The sequence below is a fragment of the Engystomops pustulosus genome, chromosome 2 (genome assembly GCF_040894005.1).
Source record: "Engystomops pustulosus chromosome 2, aEngPut4.maternal, whole genome shotgun sequence".
NCBI classification, from domain to species: Eukaryota; Metazoa; Chordata; class Amphibia; order Anura; family Leptodactylidae; genus Engystomops; species Engystomops pustulosus.
Window position 1 is genome coordinate 169,126,176 of NC_092412.1, and position 9,049 is coordinate 169,135,224.

Below are 9,049 nucleotides of genomic sequence, written 5' to 3' on the forward strand. Positions count from 1 at the left end.
ACCTGCTCCTCTGGTTTGAAAACTTTTTTGGACTGCCACATACAGGCACTCAATTTATTTAATTTTTCTGGAGGACCAACTACCTGCTCCTCTGGTTTGAAAACTTTTTTGGACTGCCACATAAAGGCACTATCCAAATTAAATTGTCTCCATAGCAGCCTCCACATGTCGTCTTTTTAGCTGGCTCCACACGTTGTCTCCATTGCTACCTCCACAAGTCGTCCATATAGCTGGCTCCATACATTGTCTCCTTATCAAACGAACTGTGTCAGGCAGAATTTTGGGTTGTTTTCATGGATTCCACATCAAACTTGTTAACTTTGTCGCCACCCTGCTGTGTAATCCACAAAATATACTGGCAAACTTTTATCATTTACCGATATTATTTCAGCGCTTCTTGCGCATCTGTTTACATTCCCCTCACCCGCCATATCCCAAACTTATAAGAACGCTACTACACTTGATCTTATACAAAAGGTTCTTAGAAGTGCTGTTTGGGGAGTAGCCTAGAGACAGGGGCTTGGATTGGCGAAAGCTCGCCTGGCAGCGGAGCGCCAGCTCCATCTCAAGATCCAACTAACATAGTTTTAACTGCAGCACCTTTAATCTACTACTAGTTCACTGCCTCCATACATCGTCCCCTTATCAAACGAGCTGTGTCGGGCAGAATTTTGGGTTGTTTTCAAGGCTTCCACATCAAACTTGTTAACTTTGTCGCCACCCTGCTGTGTAATCCACAAAATATACTGGCAAACTTTTATCATTTACCAATAATATTTCAGCGCTTCTTGCGCATCTGTTTACATTCCCCTCACCCGCTATATCCTAAACTTATAAGAACGCTACTACACTTGATCTTATACAAAAGGTTCTTAGAAGTGCTGTTTGGGGAGTAGCCTAGAGACAGGGGCTTGGATTGGCGAAAGCTCGCCTGGCAGCGGAGCGCCAGCTCCATCTCAAGATCCAACTAACATAGTTTTAACTGCAGCACCTTTAATCTACTACTAGTTCACTGCCTCCATACATCGTCCCCTTATCAAACGAGCTGTGTCAGGCAGAATTTTCAGGTGTTTCACCAGATACATAGTGGAACTCGGCCCATCTGTCGCCGCCATGCTGGAGACCTGAAGTTGCAATCATAGCAGCGCAATATGGATGCCCCATACTGTCGCTCTTAATCATGGAACCATTTCCGTAAAAACAATTAAAAATAGAACCACTATACTATTCCATTATTCCTAGGTGAAATATTCAAACGACCCGGCCTGATTTGAAAATTATAATTTTTTCAAAGTAAACGCTTCTGGCCCCCAGGCCCATTTTGGGTGGGGAGGAGCCGAGAGACAGGGGCTTGGACAGGCGAAAGCTCGCCTGGCAGTGGACCGCCAGCTCCATCCCAAGATTAGGCAGCCTCAGAGGCATCCATGCATGCTGCCCCTGCTGTTTCCTGTCCATTTTGCCTCCACGATCCTCCATAGCGTCCACCAATGTCTAATTTCAACTTTCTATACCCCAGACGCTGGAGCACGAGAGGATATGCAGCACATCATCCCCTTATCAAACGAGCTGTGTCAGGCAGAATTTTCAGGTGTTTCACCAGATACATAGTGGAACTCGGCCCATCTGTCGCCGCCATGCTGGAGACCTGAAGTTGCAATCATAGCAGCGCAATATGAATGCCCCATACTGTCACTCTTAATCATGGAAGTCGTCTCCATGGCTGCCTCCACATGTCGTCCCCTTATCAAAAGAGCTGTGTCAGGCTCATTTTTCGGGTGTTTCACCAGATACGTTATGGAACTTGGTCACTATGTCGCCACCATGCTGTGTTATCGACTAAATATACCGTCAACCTTTTGTTCACATAGGAAATCATTTCACCTCCTTTGGTGAAACCTGAGTCCATTTAGGGTATGTCGCCATGAGACTCTCTAGCCTGCCACTGCTGCCGCTGCCTCTGCATGCCGTCCCCTATAGTGTCAGGGTCAATTATTGGATGTTTTAGATGCTATCTAGCCTCATTCGGTCACTCTGTCGTGGCCATGCTGTTGCCCATAATTTTGGCATAATGGTGCGATTAAGCAGCCTCAGAGGCATCCATGCATGCTGCCCTTGCTGTTTCCTGTCCATTTCCGTGGTGTTTCCATCCTTTTCTGAGGTTCCCAGGTGTTTGGCCAAGCTTCCCTGTGCAGAGCCTTGGTCCCCTTGAAAAATGCTCGAGTCTCCCATTGACTTCAATGGGAAAAGTTTGTCTCGAATAACGAGTACCCGAGCATTTTAGTGCTCGCTCATCTCTAGTTAGGACACAAAATAACGGTGTTCCTACATGAAGTCAGTTGGTCTCTTTTAGATCTAAGCAGAATAACCTGCTAGCTCTTTCAGCAACAGAGATAAACACAAACTTAGCGCCTTTAGCAATAAATGCATGGAAAACAATGTGCGTCTTATAATTGATGTTGTCTTGTTAGGAGACGAGTTAGGAGGCAAAGTAACGGTATTTCTAGATGAAGTTAGTGAGTCTCTTTTATATCGGAGTTGAATAGCCTTCTAGCTCATTCAGCAACAGAGATAATCACGATTTTAGCTCTTTTAGCAAGAAATGCATGGAAAAAATGTGCGTCTTATCATTGAGGTAGTCTTCTTAGGAAAATGAGTTAGGAGACAAAATAACGGTGTTCCTACATGAAGTCAGTTGGTCTCTTTTAGATCTGAGCAGAATAACCTGCTAGCTCATTCAGCAACTGAGATTTTCGCGAACTTAGCTCCGTCAGCAAGAAATATATGGAAAACAATGTGCGTCTTATCATTGAGGTTGTCTCGCTAGGAAAACGAGTTAGGAGACAAAGTAACGGTGTTCCTACATAAAGATATTGATTCTCTCTCAGATCGAAGTTGAATAGCCTCCTAGCTCATTCAGCAACAGAGATAATCACAATCTTAGCTCTTTTAGCAAGAAATGCATGGAAAACAATGTGCATCTTATCATCGAGGTTGTCTTGTTAGGAAAATGAGTTAGGAGGCAAAGTAACAGTGTTCCGACATAAAGTCAGTTGGTCTCTTTTAGATCTGAGCAGAATAACCTGCTAGCTCATTCAGCAACTGATATTTTCACGAACTTAGCTTCATTAGCAAGAAATGCATTGAAAACAATGTGCGTCTTATCATTGAGGTTGTCACGAACTTAGCTCCTTTAGCAAGAAATGCATGAAAAACAATGTGTGTCTAATCATTGAGGTTGTCTTGTTAGGAAAACGAGTTAGGAGGCAAAGTAACTGTGTTTCTACATGAAGTTAGTTGGTCTCTCTTAGATTAGAGTTGAATAGCCTCCTAGATCATTCAGCAACAGAGATAATCACGATCTTAGCTCTTTTAGAAAGAAATGCATGGAAAACAATGTGCGTCTTTTCATTGAGTTTGTCTTGCTAGGAAAATGAGTTAGGACACAAAATAACGGTGTTCCTACTTGAAGTCAGTTGGTCTCTTTTAGATCTAAGCAGAATAAACTGCTAGCTCATTCAGCAACTGATATTTTCACGAACTTAGATCTTTTAGCAAGAAATGCATGGAAAACAATGTGCGTTTTATCATTGAGGTTGCCTTGCTAGGAAAATGAGTTAGGACACAAAATAACGGTGTTCCTACATGAAGTTAGTTTGTCTCCTTTAGATCTAAACAGAATAACCTGCTATCTCATTCAGCAACTGATATTTTCACGAACTTAGCTCCTTTAGCAAGAAATGCATGGAAAACAATGTTCGTCTTATCATTGAGGTTGTTTTGCTAGGAAAATGAGTTAGGACACAAAGTAACGGTGTTTCTACATGAAGTTAGTTGGACTCTTTTAGATCGAAACAGAATAACCTGCTAGCTCTTTCAGCAACAGAGATCATCACGAACTTAGCTCCTTTAGCAAGAAATGCATAGATACCAATGTGCATCTTATCATTGAGGTTGTCTTCTTAGGAAAATGAGTTAGGAGACAAAGTAACGGTGTTCCTACATGAAGTTATTGATCCTCTCTCAGATCGGAGTTGAATAGCCTCCTAGCTCATTCAGCAACAGAGATAATCACGATCTTAGCTCTTTTAGCAAGAAATGCATGGAAAACAATGTGCGTCTTATCATTGAGGTTGTCTTGCTAGGAAAATGAGTTAGGACACAAAATAACGGTGTTCCTACATGAAGTCAGTTGGTCTCTTTTACATCTAAGCAGAATAAACTGCTAGCTCTTTCAGCAACAGAGATCATCACGAACTTGAACAAGAACTTGAGTAGAATAGCCTCTTAGCTCATTCAGCAACAGAGATAATCACGATCTTAGCTCTTTTAGCAAGAAATGCATGGAAAACAATGTGCGTCTTATCATTGAGGTTGTCTTGCTAGGAAAATGAGTTAGGACACAAAATAACGGTGTTCCTACATGAAGTCAGTTGGTCTCTTTTAGATCTAAACAGAATAACCTGCTAGCTCTTTCAGCAACAGATATCATCACGAACTTAGCTCCTTTAGCAAGAAATGGATGGAAAACAATGTGCGTCTTATCATTGAGGTTGTCTTGTTAGGAAAACGAGTTAGGAGACAAATTAACGGTGCTCCTACATGAAGTTAGTGAGTCTCTCTTAGATTAGAGTTGAATAGCCTCCTAGCTCATTTAGCAACAGAGATAATCACGATCTTAGCTCTTTTAGCAAGAAATGCATGGAAAACAGTGTGCGTCTTATCATTGAGGTTGTCTTGTTAGGAAAATGAGTTAGGAGACAAAGTAACGGTGTTCCTACATGAAGTTAGTGAGTCTCTCTCAAATCAGAGTTTAATAGCCTCCCAGCTCATTCAGCAACAGAGATAATAAAGATCTTAGCTCTTTTAGCAAGAAATGCATGGAAAACAATGTGCGTCTTATCATTGAGGTTGTCTTGCTAGGAAAATGAGTTAGGACTAGAGATGAGCGAACATACTCGTCCGAGCTTGATTCTCGACCGAGCATTAGCGTACTCATAACTGCTCGTTGATCGGACGAGTATTTCGCCCGCTCGAGAAAATGGCAGCTCCCGCCGTTTTGCTTTTTGGCGGCCAGAAACAGAGCCAATCACAAGCCAGGAGACTCTGCACTCCACCCAGCATGACGTGGTACCCTTACACGTCGATAGCAGTGGTTGGCTGGCCAGATCAGGTGACCCTGGGATAGACTAGCCGCTGCCTGCGCTGCTCGGATCATTCTCTGTCTGGATGCCGCTAGGGAGAGAGCTGCTGCTGGTCAGGGAAAGCGTTAGGGTGTTCTATTAGCTTACTGTTAGGCAGGAGTGATTCTACAACAACCCAACAGCCCTTCTTAGGGCTACAATAACGTTATACTTTTTTTTTTTATTTGCTTGTGGCTGGGCTTGCTGGCACTAGTAGTGCAGCTAGTACCATATTGTGAGGAATTAGCAGGGGGACTTGCTACCGTTGTGTTTAGCACTTAGTGACACACATATCCACCTCAAACACCAAAGTGGGAAAATTTATTAGGGGTTTGATTTCAATTAGGCACAGTCTGCCAGTTTCTTTTTATTTTACGTTTATTTTTTTCATAACTCAGCGTCATCTCATCTGGCATAGTAGTGTGCTTTAATACTTGGCTAGAAAATAGCCATAGGAGAATCCAAACGGCTTACTTACGCCTACAGTAGCGTTATATATATTTGATTTCTGGTTGATCTGCTGGTGGCTGTAGTTGCTGCAGTGCATCTACTAGCAAATTGTGAGCAATTTGGAGTGAGACTTGCGACCACTGTGTTTTGCGCTTAGTGACGCACATATCCATCGCAAAGACCGAAGTGGGAAAATTTATTAGGGCCCGGGGTTGTATTTCAATTAGGCACAGTCTGCCATTTCCTTTTTTATTTTACGTTTATTTTTTCATAACTCAGCGTCATCTCATCTGGCATAGTAGTGTGCTTTAATACTTGGCTAGAAAATAGCCATAGGAGAATCCAAACGGCTTACTTACGCCTACAGTAGCGTTATATATATTTGATTTCTGGTTGATCTGCTGGTGGCTGTAGTTGCTGCAGTGCATCTACTAGCAAATTGTGAGCAATTTGGAGTGAGACTTGCGACCACTGTGTTTTGCGCTTAGTGACGCACATATCCATCGCAAAGACCGAAGTGGGAAAATTTATTAGGGCCCGGGGTTGTATTTCAATTAGGCACAGTCTGCCATTTCCTTTTTTATTTTACGTTTATTTTTTTCATAACTCAGCGTCATCTCATCTGGCATAGTAGTGTGCTTTAATACTTGGCTAGAAAATAGCCATAGGAGAATCCAAACGGCTTACTTACGCCTACAGTAGCGTTATATATATTTGATTTCTGGTTGATCTGCTGGTGGCTGTAGTTGCTGCAGTGCATCTACTAGCAAATTGTGAGCAATTTGGAGTGAGACTTGCGACCACTGTGTTTTGCGCTTAGTGACGCACATATCCATCGCAAAGACCGAAGTGGGAAAATTTATTAGGGCCCGGGGTTGTATTTCAATTAGGCACAGTCTGCCATTTCCTTTTTTATTTTACGTTTATTTTTTTCATAACTCAGCGTCATCTCATCTGGCATAGTAGTGTGCTTTAATACTTGGCTAGAAAATAGCCATAGGAGAATCCAAACGGCTTACTTACGCCTACAGTAGCGTTATATATATTTGATTTCTGGTTGATCTGCTGGTGGCTGTAGTTGCTGCAGTGCATCTACTAGCAAATTGTGAGCAATTTGGAGTGAGACTTGCGACCACTGTGTTTTGCGCTTAGTGACGCACATATCCATCGCAAAGACTGAAGTGGGAAAATTTATTAGGGCCCGGGGTTGGATTTCAATTAGGCACAGTCTGCCATTTCCTTTTTTATTTTACGTTTATTTTTTTAATAACTCAGTGTCATCTCATCTGCATTGCAGTGTGCTTTCATACTTGGCTAGAAAATAGCCATAGCAATAGGATAGCATCGTTTGGTTTTAAAAACTAAAAAACACACACAAAAAAAAATAAATAAATAAAAAGTTAAAAAAAAAATTAAAGTTATAACTCTCATTTTCAAAATGTTTAACCCGAGGGCTAGGGGTAGAGGACGAGGGCGGGGACGTGGGCGTCCAACTACTGCAGGGGTCAGAGGCCGTGGTCCTGGGCGGGGTCAGACACCACCTGCTTATGAGGGAGCAGGGGAACGCCGCAGAGCTACACGCCCTAGGTTCATGTCTGAAGTTACTGGGACTCGTGGTAGAGTACTGTTGAGGCCAGAACAGTGTGAACAGGTGATGTCGTGGATTGCCGACAATGCTTCGAGCAATTTGTCCACCAGTCAGTCTTCCACGCAGTCCACCCATGTCACCGAAATCGGCACTCCTCCAGCTCCTGCACATCAGCCTCCTCCCCCCCAGTCTGCCCCCTCCCAGCAAAATTTGCCATTTGAACCGGCATACTCTGAGGAACTGTTTTCTGGACCCTTCCCACAGTCACAAACCACTTGTCCGGTTGCTGATGAGCAATTTTCCGATGCCCAGGTTTTCCACCAGTCGCAGTCTGTGGGTGATGATGACCTTGTTGACGTACTGGAAGAAGTGTGTAAAGAGGTGTCCGACGATGAGGAGACACGGTTGTCAGACAGTGGGGAAGTTGTTGTCAGGGCAGGAAGTCCGAGGGGGGAGCAGACTGAGGGATCGGAGGATGATGAGGTGACAGACCCAAGCTGGGTTGAGAGGCCGGGTGAACACAGTGCTTCTGAGACGGAGGAGAGTCCTCGACCAGAACAGGTTGGAAGAGGCAGTGGTGGGGCCAGACGGAGAGGCAGGGCCAGAGCTGGTGCATCAGCGCCAAATGTGTCAACTAGTGAAGCTCCCGTGGCGAGGGCTCCTGCGGCGAGGGCTAGATTTTCAGAAGTCTGGAGGTTCTTTAAGGAAACACCGGATGACCGACGGACTGTGGTGTGCCACATTTGCCAAACCAGGATCAGCAGGGGTTCCACCACTAATAGCTTAACTACCACCAGTATGCGCAGGCATATGAATGCTAAACACCCCACTCAGTGGCAACAAGCGCGTTCACCTCCGGCCGTGCACACCACTGCTCCTTCCCCTGTGTCAGCTGATAGTCAGCCCCCTGCCCAGGACCCTGCCACAAAAACCCCATCGTCGCCTCCACGATCCTCCACAGCATCCACCAGCGTTCAGCTCTCCATACCCCAGACGCTGGAGCGGAAACGCAAATATAGTGCAACCCACCCGCACGCCCAAGCCCTTAATGTGCACATCTCCAGATTGCTAAGCCTGGAGATGCTGCCCTATAGGCTAGTAGAGACCGAGGCCTTTCGCAGCCTCATGGCGGCGGCCACCCCTCGGTATTCGGTCCCCAGCCGCCACTACTTTTCCCGATGTGCCGTCCCAGCCCTGCACCAGCACGTGTCAGACAACATAATCCGTGCCCTGACCAACGCCGTTTCTGACAAGGTCCACCTGACCACGGACACGTGGACGAGTGCTGCCGGGCAGGGCCACTATATATCGCTGACGGCACATTGGGTTAACTTGGTGGAGGCTGGGACCGAGTCTGATCCTGGGGCTGGTCATATACTGCCGACGCCGAGGATTGCGGGGCCTACCTCGGTCCAGGTCTCAAAGGTCTACTATGCCTTCTCCTCCTCCCACCCCTCCTCCACCTCCTCCTCCGAACGACCATCCGTGGGCATGGCGCCATCAGTCGGTAGCTCTAGGCACAGCAGCAGTGCCGTCGCTAAGCGACAGCAGGCGGTGCTCAAACTGCTGAGCCTAGGCGATAAAAGGCACACCACCCAAGAACTATTACAGGGCATCACGGCGCAGACTGATCTGTGGCTGGCACCGCTGAACCTGAAGCCAGGCATGGTTGTGTGTGACAACGGCCGTAACCTGGTGGCGGCTCTGCAACTCGGCAGACTGACACATGTGCCATGCCTGGCCCATGTGTTAAATCTGATAGTTCAGCATTTCCTCAAGACATACCCCAATCTGTCTGATTTGCTCACGAAGGTGCGCCGCATCTGTGCGC